The 16,181-nt window shown below is 52.2% G+C and overlaps 1 protein-coding gene across 1 annotated transcript in view; it reads left to right on the forward strand.

The window, feature by feature from the left end:
• Positions 1–392: 392 nt before the first annotated feature.
• LOC119111619 (CAP-Gly domain-containing linker protein 1) overlaps positions 393–16,181 on the forward strand; it is a 45,155-nt gene continuing 29,366 nt past the window's right edge. Inside the window, exon 1 of the mRNA XM_037235427.1 lies at positions 393–454. The gene's annotated coding sequence lies outside the window, so the exon portion shown is untranslated. The remainder of the gene's footprint in view (positions 455–16,181) is intronic.

The following is a 16,181-nucleotide window of genomic DNA, read 5'->3' on the forward strand; positions in this document are numbered from 1 at the left end:
ATGCCTGATTATGGCCGCCATTTTACCTCAGGCCGGCCGAATTTGCTGGTACGTGCTGGCTCGTTTGCAATCAGTTGGTAGTTACGGTAGGTTTCCTACGCTCGCATTCCAAACGGGCATTTAGCAGGATAGAAGAACGGACTTTTTGGTACACCGCACAATATACCTCTCCACTCCTTCGTCTCCGCCGGGCGGGGAGCAAATTATCTCTGCTGCAACCTTATGGTCTGATGCTGCAACAATTTTACCCTCAGCCACTTGTAGGACACCAACCAACAGATGTCAGGACAGCACAAGGACACGTATTGTAGAGGGCAGTGGCATCGCCCGACCAACCGGCTGCGGCCTCCGAGGTCAGCAAAGGGGTCCGCCGAACGCGTTCCTCATTGCAGTCGTGAAACGAGTCTGGGACAGTGCTGGTACAGCTGACCGACACCGGAGCACCGGCGCTAAGGTCAGAAAACCACTGCCGCACCTGGAGCTTTTTACGCGCTGTCTCACGCAATACGCAAATGTGTCAGACGCACCAGTAATGTAAAACGCAGACGCTTTTAATTACATCTGTGTGTATATTTGCTTACCGCTTCAGTGTATCAACGTTCATATACAGAATATAGCGTACGTGGTTGCGGTTCTTGTCAGATGACAATGGCATCGTTTCGGATGCGATGTTAATCGTGTATGCCTCCGGCCATCCCAACTGAGTGACGCTGTGTCGTACGAAGTACGCGTCACTCCACATTTAGAGCTATATAGGTTGAAACGTGGCTAATATATGCATAATGGAGGCAGCGATGAGTTGATTATGGGCAGACGTGAGGCTGAATCCAGGATGCCATAGGATGCCATGTTTATGGGATCCTATGGGATCGAATCCTGGGAGCTTGTTTGGAACTCCAGGCATGTGTCTGAGAACAAGTTTAATCATGTAGACGACAGTAAATAAGTTTTGCAGACGTTTCTATTTAAATCAACAAACGTTCAACAAAATGCTTCGTCGTGCAACTGTTACCACAATAAATCATAACCACATCAATGCATTGGACGCGGGCGTTACTCGTGTGCGTCCAGAATATCTTGACGGATAAACAAAATACAAAACGTCGTGGCATCGACCACCTTGCATGAATTTAACTCCGAAAGAGGTAAAGCTCACAGGAAAGGAAAGCTTGCTGGTCTGGGACCAATGATGTGCCTTTCTCTCAGCGATATCTCAGCACCCTACGATATTCAACAGTTGAACGGTGGCGGCGTCGGAGCGTCACCTCATGGTATCTCTGTGATGCTACCTGCATGTCCTGCCCGCACCCGCTAATAATGCAGAGTATTTTAGCCGCAAGTTCACCTCGGAACAGGGTTTTGCTGAGCGGCGTTGAAAACAGCCGATCCGCAGTGATGCGGCCATTTGCCATTGCCAGTTGCCATTTTCCATGCCATGCCAGTTGCCATTTTCCCTTCGGAAGCGGACTCCGACTCCAGGTGTCCGACTCGCGCGTTCGGCGCAGAAGCTGGCTGTCGCGTGCGCCCAGAGCAGCTGATTCTGGACACATCGCACACCTCCGCCGTACGATACCAACGCCAGCAGCTGTCAGCCGCCACAGAGACTGGTCGTCAGGTTTGCTACGAATTCAGTGCGGCTTGGAACTAATTGGGCAAGCACCAGCAGGCTTACTGTCGCTACCGCGCGTAATGGGAAATGATATCCTTTTTCAACGCAGGCGAAGCTGTCGTTTATTAGACGCTCCATGGAAGTGGATTAATTCTTACGTGTTTTTGGTGACAGGTGCACAGTCAAGGGTAATGCACGGCCAATAATAAGCTCGCGCATTCGTTGTAAGTGATTTTGAGCGATTCCCCCAAGATAGTAATACCCCACTATTCCATCTACCCTGTTGAGCGCGGTTGCCTGCACCAGCGCTCGCGCAGGGTTCTACCGGCTCAGCTTGCGAGGCCTGCATGCTCGCGGATGGAGCGTTGCAAATCTGGGCTGCCTGGCGTGCGCTATCACTTGATGGCCCTTCACCACTAAGCTGGGTTTTCATCAAGCCGCTCACGTGCTGAGCTGGAACAGCTAAGCACGCGAGCTGTGATGGACCAGTTCAGCATTCAAGCTTTGATGGAACAGTTAAGCACCCGAGCTTTGATAGAACCGTTTGCCATCCACGCTTTGATGGAGCAGTTAAGGGCACAGCTGGATAAAGCAGCTAAGCTTGCTTAGCCGGAACAAAGCCCAAGGTCAGAGGGTCTCAATCAGCTGGTGTGAAGAAACATGTTTGACAAGCTCGAAATTGAAGGAATGAAAGCATCAAAAGGAGTACGCCGAAAATGGAGAGATGAAAAAAATTACAAGATTGGTCACCCAAGCGTTCACCCCAACGCAAAAAAGCGAGGTAAAGTGGAAGCCCAGAAGGTCAGGCCTGCGTTCTGGCAGATTGGTAAAATATGTCCTGATGCATGGCGAACTTCGACTCTGCTATGGCTGACGATGTTGCGAGTGCACAAGTACAGGCCGGCTTTTGGAAGTGGGAGTGTATACGCGAATAGTTCTGGCATGCTTCGAGCCACCCGCGAGGTCAGCCGGCACGAGCGTCCCTCCCGTGCCGGGGCCCAGTCGCCCTCACCACGCACGCCAGTTACGACGGAACCAGTGAGGGCGGAAATGAGCGCGGAAACGTAATGCGTCTGCAACCAGACACAGCCACAGACGGCGCGTGTGTTGCGTCAAACTCGCGGACGATTAAATGCCACGGCCCCGCCCTGCGCACTGGGGTTGACTTGTGGCAGCTCGGCAGACCGACCGTGCCCTCCGTGCTGGGGTCGACTTGTGGCAGCTCGGCAGGCTGACCCCGCCCTCTGTGCTGGGGTCGACTTGTGGCAGCTCGGCAGGCTGACCCCGCCCTCTGTGCTGGGGTCGACTTGTGGCAGCTCGGCAGACCGACCGTGCCCTCTGTGCTGGGGTCGACTTGTGGCAGCTCGGCAGACCGACCGTGCCCTCTGTACTGGGGTCGACTTGTGGCAGCTCGGCAGACCGACCGTGCCCTCTGTACTGGGGTCGACTTGTGGCGGCTCGGCAGACCGACCGCGCCCTCCGTGCCGGGGTCGACTTATGGCAGCTCGGCAGGCTGACCCCGCCCTCTGTACTGGGGTCGACTTGTGGCAGCTCGGCAGACCGACCGTGCCCTCTGTACTGGGGTCGACTTGTGGCGGCTCGGCAGACCGACCGCACCTCTGCACTGAGGTCGACTTATGGCAGCTCGCAGGACGGGGGTCGACCTGTGGCAGCTCGGCAGACCGACCGTGCCCTCTGTGCTGGGGTCGACTTGTGGCAGCTCGGCAGACCGACCGTGCCCTCTGTACTGGGGTCGACTTGTGGCGGCTCGGCGGACCGACCGCGCCCTCTGCACTGAGGTCGACTTATGGCAGCTCGCAGGACGGGGGTCGACCTGTGGCAGCTCGGCAGACCGACCGTGCCCTCTGTGCTGGGGTCGACTTGTGGCAGCTCGGCAGGCTGACCCCGCCCTCTGTGCTGGAGTGGCCGACTTGAAGGCAGCTCGTTAGGCCCGAGCGTTGTTCAGCTGGTGAGCCGGGCTGTTTCAGAAGCCGCCGGCCGCCGGCGCAGAGTCCTGACAGTCCACCTGTCATTCCAGCCTGCGATGCCCCAGTTTGGAGGCGGTGCAAAGCCTGTCTGGGCGAGGAGGGAAGGGGGCGGGGTGGGGCGGTGTCGCTATCATCAGGAAATCAGACTGGGCACTGGATTCAAGGTCGAAGGCGAACAGTGACGGCCGCTGAGTGAAAGCGGCTGTACCCAAACACTGCGTCGCGAGCTTGCGAGCATGTACAGCTCGGTGGTGGACATTATGGTCGATAAATGAGAAATGGCCATAGTTCACCGTACAACCCTCCCTGAGTTTTGCTTTCAACGTTGGAATTGGCCTTTAAAGATGACCTTTGATGACATGAACACTCATGCATCGATGGAACGCACTTGCATCGCTTATTTGAAGGATTTCCGGCTTGATTGGTGCTCCAGCGAAATGGTAGTTGTTGCATCGGTTCGAGAGCCATACAGCTCACAAATCAAAATGACAGAAGAGCCATACAGCTCAGCATCAAGTGCCAACGAGCCGCTGAAAGGTTAAGTGCATCGAAGCCTCCTACATAACGGCTGTCGGCGCCAGTTTCGTGCAGAGTTCTGCTGCAGCATACCATGAGTGAGCAGGACGGAGGGCGGCCGGCCGGCGCCGGTGGCCGGGCTCGTAGCCGGGCTGGGCCGCTGGGTGGGCCGGTTGCGGCCGTGCTATGAGTCAGGCAGCGAGCGCAGCGGCGTGACTGGGGCATAGCAGCGCGCGCGCCCCGACCGACTCGGCCTTATTTGGTAGTGCGCTCGCGACAATCATTGGCACACGCCCACGACGCCCAGCCGCCGTCTCCGGCGCGCTGCAGAATCGGACCTGCTGAGGCTGGCGCGTGGGCAGCAGACAAATTGTTTGAGCCATTCTGAGCGAGCGACTGAGGGATCAGTATCAGCGCAGGATGGTGATCCGAAATACGCACGCGTGCGCGCACGCATATGTGGTTGTGGTGGCGGACATGGCTTTGTAGTACACGGGCTAAAACTGCGCTCTGTGCCTAGAAACCAGTGACATCGGCTATTTTCAAAACGCGCTATTCTTGGGTAATCGATTGACCGTTTTTTTGCATTGGCTAAACCTGTGTTTGGACAAAACTTATCATATATGCGTATTCGGCGCGGTATGCGTTGAGCAGACCTGTCTGGTCTGGGTCCGTGTTGAGGCATCCAGAGCTCATCGAAACATGCTCATAGCAGAGTTGTCAATCCATCATGCAACGCTAAATCATGGTTGTGTGCTTAGCAGATGAGGCATGCGCTATGTTGCTTTAACCGTCAGACCTATTCTCAAGTCGATTTAGGGGACAATCGGTGAAGCTTTGGCCCAACCGAATAACCGAATTAAAAGACACGATCTTTACAAATCATGACGCATTTTTGGGGTCAGGTCGCAATCAAACGACACTTTATTATTTTCTCCGCAGACCACGATGCCACACCGTGTAAGGAGATCGCTCAAATGGCCTTGGTGAGGACAGCCCAGATGGCCTTGATGGGGACAGCCCAGATGGCCTTGGTGGGAACAGCCCAGATGGCCTTGGTGGGGACAGCCCAGATGGTCATTGTGCAGAGACTTCTCAGATGGCTCCGCTGGGGCACGGTTCAGATGGTTTCGAAGTGGAACTGCTGATATGACGTCTGTGTGACGCGGCTTGGATTGCATCTGTGTGAGCGGCTCAGGTGGCCTCGGTGTGGGACAGCTCAGATGACCTCGGTGTGGGACAGCTCAGATGACCTCGGTATGGGACAGCTCAGATGGCCTCGGTGTGGAACAGCTCAGATGGCCTCGGTATGGGACAGCTCAGATGACCTCGGTGTGGGACAGCTCAGGTGGCCTCGGTATGGGACAGCTCAGATGGCCTCGGTATGGGACAGCTCAGATGGCCTCGGTGTGGCACAGCTCAGATGGCCTCGGTGTGGGACAGCTCTGATGGCCTCGGTGTGGGACAGCTCTGATGGCCTCGGTGTGGGACAGCTCTGATGGCCTCGGTGTGGCACAGCTCAGATGGCCTCGGTGTGGGACAGCTCTGATGGCCTCGGTGTAGGACAGCTCAGATGGCCTCGGTGTGGGACAGCTCTGGTGGCCTCGGTGTAGGACAGCTCAGATGGCCTCGGTGTGGGACAGCTCTGGTGGCCTCGGTGTAGGATAGCTCAGATGGCCTCGGTGTGGGACAGCTCAGATGGCCTCGGTGTAGGACAGCTCAGATGGCCTCGGTGTGGGACAGCTCAGATGGCCTCGGTGTAGGACAGCTCAGATGGCCTCGGTGTGGGACAGCTCTGATGGCCTCGGTGTAGGATAGCTCAGATGACCTCGGTGTGAAATAGCTCAGATGCCACTTGTGTGGGACAGCTTGGATGACATCTGCGTGGGACAGCTTGGATGACATCTGCGTGGGACAGCTTAGAGGGCCTCGGCATGGAATGGCTCAAATGGCTGGACGTCTGATCTCAGAGCGGCTCCGTCGCCACGCGGTAATTTACAGTGGCCATTAGGCCACGTCTGACCAGCGTTGAGAGCGTCGGCTAATTGCATTCCTAGGCACTTCAGGCTGCAGTTGCGCCTGATTCTGGAGTAATTTGACAGCGGCGCCCCCGCTCCGTTCCATCATTAACAACGACGACATGCCGGTGCAAAATTCTCCGGCTGACCGTGGTCTGCCGGGTCGGCCGGGGTCACCGTCACGTCCGCTCGTTACTAGCAGCGACCCGGTGGACGGAGGCAGCTGTCACGCCCCGCCTGCCGCTGTCACGGACGCGGCGACAGTGGAGTCCGGCACAGCCCCACACTGCGGGTTTGGGTCAGGAAGTGGCCAGCGTGGCCGTCTTATTTGGGCACTGTCTGTGACGAGGGAGTCATTTTACACTGACGCGGGTTGGCTTGAGTAAACAATGTGTTAGTCTGGTTCGTCCCTGAAATTCTTCGGAGTTGTTATTCGCGCATTGTTCGAGAGCGTACATGTAGTACATTACTTCTTTGCACGGATGTCAAAGATGAGTTAATCGAGGCATATTTTCAGTCCCAAGGAATTTGTACAAGTAGAGCCAATTTATTTCAAGCGAAAGCTGACCATTCTGACCGCGACGTTCTTTCGGAGGTACTATGCACCCATTCTTGCTGATACACACTCACTCCGCATTGTGGTGCCATTCCAAAACAGCTAACCACCAGGCATGTGCTTTGGAGGGGGGGGGGGAAATGGGACAAGTTACACATATTCCATAACCACAAAACATTACCATAAAGCTACAACATTTATCTGTGAATTACAACTATCATGAAAACATACATAAGGAGACAGAACCCAACCTTGTCCCATTTCGGTGGGGACCATGCCTGTTTACCACTTAGATGTGGCAGTAGCGTCTGACAACCCTAAAACTTCTTAGGACGCCTTTTGCCCAGTATTCTCCGGAGACTTCATTGCCAGCTTCTGCCCTCTAAATCTGGCAGATCCGGCTCGAGCTGTTATTGACTTATCACACGAAATGAACGATAATTAACTGATTCGTGCACTGTGCTCGACAGTGCGCGGCCAGCTGCACACCAGAACGCATATGTGTGCCAATACAATTTCACGCTCTTGCCTCAGTCGAATTGCTTCGGTCCCACGTCGCTAAGGCCCCCGGATGTCGAATATTCCTTCACACTTTCGAATATCCGCCACACGGATATGCGAGATACACCAGACGCGAGAGAATTAGCGAGTCGAGCTGGTGCACTCGACGGAGCACGACTAGCTGTAACCAGACCGGATATGAGCGCCAGTACAAGTGAAGCTGGTGTCTCAGCGGAGTCGTTTTCGTTCCTTTAGCCACGACCCTCAGCTGCGAAATGTCCAACGCGCCTGAATATGCGCCGCAAAGAGAGCCGCCATTACAAACCCGCGACCTTAATGGCAACGTCTGATCCGTCTAATCCGTACAGACGAATTTGGTACCCTGCGACTCCGATGTCATGGCCGCGCCGCAAATGTCATGTGGCCAGCTGGCACCAATACCGAGCGATGCCTGGCATCTGTGAATGACAAACGGACGGAAGAACGAAATCATAATGCTGCAATAAAAAGAGAAGCGTTCATGGTATTGACCATTCGTATTGGTGGCTTCAGTGGTTCATTTAGTTGTTAAAAGTGGCTTGTTTCCTCGTCCTTCTCTTTTTCAGCACGATACGTAATGCAGCAAGAGCTCAAGAGAATCGTGAAATGTCTATATACTAGTACTCTGATGACGGTTACATTCATGAATAGCTCACAAATACAAGTAAATGTTACGTTGGTCCTTCGTGCATGTACCAGCAGCTGCTGTCCCATGCGCTTCAGACCGTGCTCAAACTTCCGCGCCAGACCTCACCGGTAAACATAAAAAATCAACTTTTTGAGTTTTAGCATCGCTCAAGCTATGCGTAGCACTCCAACGATCCTGTTTGTTTCGTAAATTCTGGCATCGCACAAACACTGCATAATCACCCAACGATGACGTTGAACTGTTGGTCGATGCACTAGTGTTTTCCATTGTGAGAAATTCACGAATTCTATGCAAACAGGCAAGCAAATGAAAAACCGAGACCAGGTCGAATTCGATCAACCCTGCATGAATGCGCTTGTTCGCTTGCTTTCTCAATGTGTCTGAATGCTTTATTTTACCACTGGACCTATGGGAGCCGTGAAGATACCACTGACAAGAAATCCGCACAGCTCCCATCACCTATTTGGAAAAGTTCCGTTTCTGAACTCATTAGTGCATTTGGAGAAATTCCAACCGTTTTTAGCATTTTAAAGAGGTTTGGGAACATATGATTTTCAACGCTGCCTTATCGCTCGATGCCCTTAACTGATGATACGTAATGAAACCATTTATTGTTTTGCCAAACAGTCATGCACACAACTTCGATTTTGAACGTTTTGTCTATCATGATTTTGTCTCGTATATAATATCACAATGCAGCTGGCGGACTCTCGCTGTCTGGTATCCTCAGCCCGCCCTGTTGAAGCGGAACACATCCCATGCAACTACAAGAACCGTAGCAAACTCACAGACCGTTAAAATATCCGATAAATAAAGAAAACATGAATAAAAATATAAACTAATTAAAAATTTTACGTCTCCCATGAAGCTGTGAACCAGCCACTCAAATCTGCTTGAAGGGAACTGTGATACTGAGTTTGCCAATACTTACCCAATACTACGTTTCCTGCCAGGAGTCTTCCATAAAATTTCACTTAAAATCTTCCATAAAAATTCACCGTAACGCTCTTTGTTAATGCATGCGGCTGAAACATTTTGCTGCCGCACTCCATCGTACAGGATGCATTTGACGAGGCCCAGTTGATGGGCATGAAATAAGGCTGACGGAGGAAAGGAGAAGCCCGAGCACTTCCGGAGATGGATCGTCGGCGTGGGAGGAGGTCGGGCGTGGCCGCCAGCGGCCGGCGCTCGTGGTGCCCAGCTGCCGGCGACGAGATATGACGCCCGGGCCGCGCTCGGCCCGCCCGCGCGGCTGGATGTTACCGCCAGCTGCGCCAGATCGTAACGGTGGGCAGGACGGTCCGCGGCGCTTGTCGTCAAAGATAAGGCGGCTGCTGCAACTGTTGTGACACGAGCTTTGATGGAGAAAACAGAACCACTCACTCGCTCCTGAGTTTCCTAACGCGTCACATTGATTTATTGAGTCGAAAGCAGTAAACAACAGCTCTTCCATCCATCCATCCATCCACCCATTTATTCCGCGGCTGGTTCTATCCCACTATGCATGTGTATGGACGTCAAATCCAGCGAATATGCAGTTGATGAACGCTGTCATGCAAGCGAAGACTGTCGTGCGTTGACACCGCAAAATGACGCTTTGTGCCAACCGCCAAGCCTCGCCTGAGGCCTGCCGTCAGGCAAAGTTAGCGGGCGCGGTAAGTAAGAGGTAAGTCCCCTTGCGAGCCGTCGGACTGCTTTTCCACTGACGCCGGATTGTTGCTCTCCTTTTTAAGAGACTAAGCTTGAAGAACAGCACGTAGCGCGCCAGCGGCCAACAATGTCGTGTTTTAAAAAGGCTTCGTGAGCGGCCTGTCCGGTCCGAGGCTGCCATGCCGGCGTTACGTCCGAGTCGGCCCTCATCCGGTGGCCTCTGCGCGCGGCACGCTTCTGTGCAGAGCAACTAAAGCAGGCAGGAGGCGGGCAGAGTGGCCCGGGCCGCCCGCACAGGAGTTAGCTCCCACAGACCCGCGGCGGTTACCACGGGGACAAGTGGACAGCTCGAGACGTCCTCGCGCTTGTCATTTTACTGAAAGTTCATGCTTGGAGCTGTGCATCGTAGGCATTGTATGGCACCTTCGATATGCTTCAATGACGCAGACAGTTTTCTTTACAAAATCATCCCTGCTTAAAATCGGCAGGCTCAGCGTCAACCTTGAAGCCGTGCCGCCTGGCGACGCCTACTTGCAAAGTAAAAACAGCTTCTGTTGCGCAAACATTCATCGCGGAACAATAAATACATGAGGCTGGCTTCTGCGCCACCGACCAGCCGCTGCTTTGGCATCTCAAGGCCACCGAACGGCCTTCTTCGCTGTCCGGTCGAGGCGGCGCCTGGACAGCGATCGCACACGCTGCAGTAGCCGATATGCAGAGCGTATGGACGGCGCGCTACTGCAGCGCCGCGCGCCACGGCGGTCAGCGCCGCACCGGGCGCCCGCGCCATGATGGCCGCGCCAGCAGGTGTCTGTCGCTGTCACCGCTGCAGCGAACCGAACCCCGAGACACCGGCCGCTCCCGACGAGCCCCAGCCGACCGGGCGGAGCTCGTCGGCCCGCCGGCCCTGGCCCTGTTGAGGCCCTTCTGAGGCGCCCATGATGGTAGAGCGGCACTGCACAGCCACCATAGCATGATGATTGTGCAGCGCCGCTCTAGCTGAACCTTACTGAGCCCCCTCTACCCACCATGTTGTCCATCTGCTGAACTCAGGTTTTCTGAACCTTTCCTGCTGAAAAATACTGGTGGATTTTATCCTGCAGTCACGTCCTGCACAGTCAGAGACGGCGGACGCGCTCTGTGCACAGGCGTGGGAACTATTGCATCAGAGGCTTGGGCAGTTGGGCAGTAGCACAAGTAGGGTCGGGTCACAGGGGGTACATGCTCCTGAAGGAGCACAGGAGGAGCACAGGGGCTGAGATCCTGAGGGGCCCGAGTCGATGAGAGCCTCTGTATCAGTCAGGCATCCCCAGTGTCAGACAGTCGGCTCCGTGTCGGTCTGGATCTGAGACCCCGTTTCCCAAGCAGGCATACGGCTGGGGCTCGCAATTTACAGTTGTCGGGCCCCTAATTCAATGAGGGGCCCCTGTGTCTTTCAGCGGCCCAGACTGCCTAACAGGGTTCCTTTGTTGGCGAGCGAACGCCGAATCACGGCCCTGAAAATTTTGCCTTCATCGATATACTATGTAAGTTCATGGTGTTCTCAATATGTCTGTAGAAGCCGGCGGTTTATTCAATAGTCATTGAACACGCGCCCGGGTCGCCGGTTGGATACCTTTCGCTCGGGGGTCGGCTTGGCCCTCCTAAGATCTCAGGGACTGAGACTGCAACGCCGGGCGTCGAGGCTGTTATTGCTATGACTTGCGAGCACGCATGTTCAGCACCATATTACGTAGTTTTCTTCATCAATACTTCAGCTCCCACAGGGTCTTGAGCATTTTAAGACGAACATGGGTTAGCCATGTTAACACAAGGAACCCCATTTCATCTGCACTCTAGAGTCAGGGAGAACTCAATAGCTCTGAAGAACGCAGATAAACATGGAACTGGAGTCTGTGTGACAACTATCGAACTACCTGCGGTGATCAGGGATCTTGTTGCGTCAATAAGGGTTCATGTGCTGAATCCGAGGCTAACTGCGCGGGTCGGAAGGCCTCCCGTGTCAGGGATGAGAACAATGTGATATTATATACCCTGCTAATGACCTCCGGATCGACCAGGAGATCCCGCCCCGTGCCACCAGAATGATAGCCAGAAGACCCTCCGCGGTGGGACGGAATGGCCCTTCGGCCCCTGACCGGGATCGGTAATGTACCCTTGACGTTCTCTTCAAGAAGCCCCTTGTCCGGAAGGAAATAAGGGGTTTTATTATTGTTGAGTAGAGTGGAGGTCTCATTATTGTTGAATCGGGTTGGTCGAAATGAATTTAAAAAATCAGTAAGGTCATGCCATGTTTGCCTGACAACGTTTATTTTTTTTCAGAATGGATTTGCGAAACAAATTACATTAAAAGGTTTGAACATGCCCGCCCAAAACCTCGAGAGCAAGGATAAGGTTGGCATGGGCTACAGGCTGCGTGAAACCGAACCGCTTCAGTCACTGCAAGTGCCACCAGACAGCGGGCGCCGTGTTAGCATGAGGCCCGAGTGGCCGGCTAGATACCCTTCGCTCGGGTTGGGGGGTCAATTGACCTCCCTGAGATCTCGGGAACTAAGAAAGCTGGAAACACCAAATTGACAAGGTGTCTTGACCTGTTCGTGAACTCACTTAGGTCAGAGTCTGAGCTTCCTAGGTCATGACCTGCAGGTCACATAGGGTCAAACAAGGTCAAATTCCATGTTGGTCTCCGAAATGCCCCCAGAACCTAAGCAACTGCTTCTAAGCAAAAGAACAACAGCGCATTTGAGGTCAGTGACCTTGTTTGACTTTTTGAAGGTCAGGGTGACTAAAATCATACAAGACTGCTCTGAGTTTTGCATTTGAATAAGCGACAAAGATATTTCTAGACAGTATGTTCCTAAAACAAAATGTCGACCCGGGTCATCGTAGGTCAAAAACCTTCTCTGACATAAAAAAGTCAATTGAAGATGTATAATGCGGTTCCTGTTGCCAATAAATTCGAAATGAACACCACAAACTATCCCGTACAGCAAGCCGTCGACTAATAAATCAAGTTGGTTGTGACCCTGGCGTGACCTTCATATCTGACCTTAAGTTAACGTAATTTGCTCATTCAATAGTTATGGTGCCTAAGAAAGCATTTCAAAGATGTATGGCTCCGTCAACCACTCCGTTATTGTATCGGATTGGACGATTCCCTAGAAATTGCCTTCGCTGAAACCATGGCCTGACTTTGACCTGCCATGGGTCAGAGACCTTGCAAGGTACGTCTAAATTTGTGATGTTAAGCGATCCGCTATCCAACTGTCTATAGATGTGCAAAATTTGGCGCGGCTACGCCGCGCCGTTCGGAAACCATTTCGGAAAAACCTTGGGGGTGTCAATTTGACCCCCCAAACGCGTGTAAATCTGTCTTCTGGATAGATAAATAGCTGCGAAAACACGAATAATAGAGATTTTGCCTTAACTCTTTCAGTTCAACTACCAGATCCCAGCCCCGCTCCGCGGTGTTTTAATGGCCAATCCGTTCTTTTAATCAGTCTAAAAAATGCACTCGTGAAGTATGTGCTCAGACTGCCTTCTAAATGTAAGATCTAATGTCATGAAGCGCTCAATGATTTTTTCTTCAGAAGCGTAGTCATTTTCGTCCAACCATTGGCCACAACTTAATATTAGCTGCTAGGCCGACGCTGCGCGGCCAACGGAGACTGCAACGCCTGGGATCGAGGCTTGTGTTTCTAATTTTCGAGTTCCACATGCTCAAAATCACGTCACATAACTTGTATTACTAGTCGATTAACGTGTTTTAAGGTAATCACTTCAGAAGCGTCATTATTTTTGTCCACCGGTGGGACACGGCTAAATATTAACTACCGGACCAACACTACGCGGACAATGGAGACTGCAACGCCTGGTGTCGAGGTTTTTGTTGCTAAGATTTGCGAGCGCGCATTTAAAAAACACGTTACATAAATTGTACCACTAATTCATCCTGACTGAATGGCGAACATTTGCAGGCAAACATGGCTTGGCCATGTTAGTACACATTGTTGACCACTCGATCTGCAATCAACTTTTCATCCCCAAATTTGGATCAAACATATCGATCTCCCTTCGCGATGTCCTCGATATCTTTAGAACCCAGATAAAACATTTTGATAAAGCTTCTGAATTCTATCGGCTTAGAAAGGGTCAACTAACCATTGTAAATTAAGAGCGCCGGTGATTTACTCCATGCAGTCGTTCAACGCCTGACTTGCAGTTTATTGACCTCAAAACACGAACAGAATTGAGCTCACGGTAGCTCCTGGTTTCTGTCTTGGTTACAAGGTAAAAATAGCAATACAGCAAAGAAAGCTGTCACGTGTTAACAAGTAAGCAATATCAGGGGATTTGGGGGGGGGATCACCATAAGATGGACTTTTGTCAACCTTGTGTTCCCCCTTGGCAAGGCTCTGGCTACGCTCCTGCCTACACACACAAGCAGATCAAATCATATACATTGCATTGCACATCGTATACATTCCCGGAGGCTATTTTTCTGCGATGGTGTGGTGTGAGGGAAGATAGCTCGGAAAAAGATACTGTTGTGGTTGTCCAATACGTGTTTCATACACCATGTAGTAGTAACGCTGGTCCAAAAGTATGCAACAAAGCAGCCATGCGATCAGTCCGCAGTCAGTCATGCGGGAGACATCCGGGCCAGGGCAGTGGCCACCGAAGGCGGATAGGAACAGGGCCTAGATAAGGAACATATGACAGATGGCGTTATTATGTGGCTTGACTCTTAAAAGAGAATCTCCAGTTTTATGGCTTTTGTCACATGGTTTCTAGCAGTTTTAAGCTCCCGAATTTGTTTCCGCCTAAAATGCTGCGACAAGTCTGATCTCTTGAAAAGCAGCCAGCGAAATGAAGGCGCATGAAGAATCTGTCGCACTGTGGGCCGGCGATCCACTTCCAACTTCTCACCGGCCTACATTCAAACCGTATTTTGGCATCTGCACTGTGGAGGTGGATGCTCCCTTAATGACCCAAAAAGCCTACCCGCTCGTGGAATTTCGCCTCCCCAGGAAAGACAATGTTAAAATGGACAGATTATCTAGGAAAGCTGGATAGCCTTATTTGCCAAGTGACAGATGAGTCGAATAGGCAAGATTGTGCACCAGTGATAAACAGCTCCAAATGCATATCTAGCATAGGAGCCATGACATTTGAATAAAGAAGGATAGCAACCTCCATCCCTACCCCCCTCCCCCCGCCGGTCATCGGGCTCGCTTTCCAGAAAAAGTTCCTGAAGTACACCCTGAGCTCGGCCCCCCACTTTTTGAAATGTTTCTGCGCCTATGAAATAGGGTAAAACAAGGTCAAACTCCAGGTTGGTCTCCAAAGTTCCCCCAGAACCTAAATGTCTGTTTTAAGCAAAATTTCACATGCTCATTTAAGGTCAGTGAACTTGTTTGACCTTTAAAAAGTCACGTTGACCAAAATCATACAAGAACGCTTTGAGTCTTGTATTTTAATAAGCGACAAAAGTTACGCCAGGCATCATGTTACTAAAAACAAAATGTCGACCTGGGTCGTTTCATGTCCGGGGCCTATAGCGACCTTTAACAAGTTCATGAAAGATGTATGATGTCGCTTCTGCTATCAATAAATTCGAAATGAGCACCGGAAACTATCCCATACAGCAAGGCCTAGAGTAATAAAACAAGTTGGTTTTGACCTTGTTCTGACTGTCATACCTGACCCCAGGACAATGGAATTTGCTTATTCAATGGTTGTGTTGCCTAAGAAGGTATCTCAAAGATGCATTACTCCGTTTAACACTCTGTTGTTGCACCAGATTGAACGATTCCCTATAAATTGACTTCGCGGAACCCATGGCCTGGATTTGACCTGCTGTAGGTCAGCGACTGTACCAAGTACATCTAAATTTGGGATGTCAAACAATCGGTTATTCAATTGTCTACAACTATGCAAAATTTGGCGTGCCTACGCTGCGGCACTTAGAAACCATTCCGGAAAATGCTATTGGGGGGAATGTCAGTTGCCCCCCACACGAGCGCGTGTTAATGCCTGGCTTGTTCAGTCTATTCACCTTCAAAATGCAAAAAAGAATGACATCTGCCGGTTGCTAACCTTCGGCGGTGATCGCATAGAAACTGATGAAAACCCCTTGAGCTCCGTCCTCCTAACAAGTTCCCGCTTTCCTGTGTCCAGGATGGCATCAAGAGATCTACATCTTCTGAAGGTGCTCTGAATGGGACGAATGGGGAGTGGTGTGCCAAGGCGCGGGCGGCGGGGGAGGGAGCGCCAATGGCCCGGTCGTGATGACGGCCCGGTCTCCACTAAGGCCGCCTGCTCGGCCCGATAAAAACTGCCGACGTCCGGCGCACGGATATTAACTGTCCGATACCATCGCGATCCACTCTGAGATGAGTGGCTGCTCGGGGCGGTCATCCGACACACTGCCCGCCCCCGCCGCCGCCTCCTGTCCTCTTCACCTCCGGCTGCTGTCGCCCCGACGTCAGGTGGCCAGAAGTGGCCGCTGATGATGAGATGCCCCCTAAGTACTTTATGGCTACGTGTTGTCGTCACCAGGCTTGAGCTCGATTCTGACTAAGGGTGAGGCAATACAGGCTGAGTTAGGGTGAAGTCGAATCCACTTAAAACTTTATGGCGCTAACGTAGGAGC

The sequence above is a fragment of the Pollicipes pollicipes genome, unplaced genomic scaffold, assembly GCF_011947565.3.
Source record: "Pollicipes pollicipes isolate AB1234 unplaced genomic scaffold, Ppol_2.1 Scaffold_7261;HRSCAF=8764_pilon_pilon_pilon, whole genome shotgun sequence".
Lineage (NCBI taxonomy): Eukaryota > Metazoa > Arthropoda > Thecostraca > Pollicipedomorpha > Pollicipedidae > Pollicipes > Pollicipes pollicipes.